The sequence below is a fragment of the Petaurus breviceps genome, unplaced genomic scaffold (assembly GCF_028583685.1).
Source record: "Petaurus breviceps papuanus isolate PSGF00001 unplaced genomic scaffold, PetGlider_PUasm1.0 582, whole genome shotgun sequence".
NCBI classification, from domain to species: domain Eukaryota; kingdom Metazoa; phylum Chordata; class Mammalia; order Diprotodontia; family Petauridae; genus Petaurus; species Petaurus breviceps.
Window position 1 is genome coordinate 9,825,708 of NW_027186390.1, and position 1,891 is coordinate 9,827,598.

The following is a 1,891-nucleotide window of genomic DNA, read 5'->3' on the forward strand; positions in this document are numbered from 1 at the left end:
TAGCACACACACACACACACACACACACACACACACACACACACACACACACCTAGCCGTGTGACCTTGGGCAAGTTACTTAGCCCCAATTGACAAGCAAAAAAAAAAAAAGAAATTATTTTGACAGAGGACAACGTTTTTCACGCCACAGTTGGAGAAGTTTATAATGTAAATACCATGCTCACTCAGATTCCTGTTGAGGTATAAATAATAGGTCAGGACCTTTCCTGATAACAGGTTTTGATGGGGAATAAGAGAAGGGAGAAGAGATCACAATGGTACCAGACTGGGGGAAGCAATATGAAATGAGAAAAAAAACTTAAAAAAATAAAACAACACTAAAAAAAAGGGGAGGGAAGGACTAGGGAGGTACCAAAGATAACTTCACAATTTTTTTGAGAGCTATTCTTTTCTGTTAGTTCCTGCCTCTAGTGTGGGTTCAGATAATAATAATTTAGCCCTTCCCCCTTTTTAATACCTAGCATTAATTATGTCTTCCAGCCTGCTAGTTCTGTAGTGGGCACATTAAATTGTGCTGTTGTGTGATTTTTGTCTTCTTTGGCTTGGGGAGCAATCTTATTGATTGCTTCAGACATCTATAATTTCCATCCTTGCCCTTTTCCATGGCTAAAACCAGCATAGACTACCATTTACCAACTACCATGGTAGAAAGAGACCCAGGATATCAGGATTCAAATTCTGGCTCTCCCACTTGCTAATTGTGTGTTCATAAGAGCTTCTCTAGATCAGTTTCTTTTTTAAAAAAATTGATCCACTTTTTAATTTTTTTGACATTATAGTCATTTTCTTTCTTTTAAGAATCTTCTTGTTTTTATTGTTGGGATCCAGGTTACTTGAGAGGGATGAAATGAGAGGAGTGGGTGGCTCCAATACCGGGTCGGCCATGTTTCACAGGCTTGTAGGTGATAGAGAATTCGCCCAGGTAGTGTCCAATCATCTCGGGCTTAATTTCTACCTGATTGAAGGTCTTGCCGTTATAGACGCCACCATACTTCCCGCCATCTCAGGCAGGATAATTGAGTCTCGAAGATGTGTCTTCACTACCTCAGGCTTTTCCATGGAGGGGGGGGGGAGACCTCCTTCTTGGCCTTCCTCAGGTGCTTCAGGAGGGAATGCTGTTTGCGCCGTCGTTGTCGAGCACTGTACAGCTTCATGAGCTGTTCTGTTCATAGGACATGTCCAGCAGTTGATCCAGGTCCACGCGGCAGTGGGTTCTTCCGGAAGGTTGGCTTCTTCTTCTGCTCCACTTCCGCCATCTTTTCTGCTGTCAGGGATTATAGTCGTTTTCTGTCTCTCCTCCCCCTTCCTTAAACTCCTTCAAAACTTATAATTAAGCAAGATAAATCAGCATACCGGGTTTAAAAATGTATGCCTTATTTTGTACTCATGGTCCACCATCTCTCTGCCAAGTTTGTATGAGTGTGGTACCCCTTGGAGCTATATCTGCCAGCTCTCATAGGCTGGGTCTCTTGGAAGGTGACTAACCTCTGTGGATCTGAACACCTAAAGCTAACTCATGAATTCCCCACTGATATGTTTACCTTTTAATAGTTAGCAGGAGAATGACACTAGCTAAAAAGCAAAAGCATTCATTAAAATGGCATAGTGAAAAAAAAAAAAATCTTCCCCGTAACCTAGGATGTATATTCCTCAAATATAGACTCACAGAGTTTAGTTAGAGAGGGACACAACAGAGAACCCACGTGGTTGAGGCAGATGAATGTAAGGGAAGGCACCTGATAGCTCTGATGCTGCAGAGAGTCCCTGTTCTCCTTTCATCATGCATGCATGCAAGATATCCTGGCTCTATTCAGCTCGCTGGCTGAAGGCTTGTTGTCTCTAATTGGCCACCATCTTCGCCTTCCCCCAT

The 1,891-nt window shown here is 42.7% G+C and overlaps 1 pseudogene; it reads right to left on the reverse strand.

Moving 5' to 3' along the window:
* Positions 1-803: 803 nt before the first annotated feature.
* Positions 804-1,295, reverse strand: LOC138173444 (small ribosomal subunit protein uS19-like; annotated as a pseudogene).
* Positions 1,296-1,891: the final 596 nt, after the last annotated feature.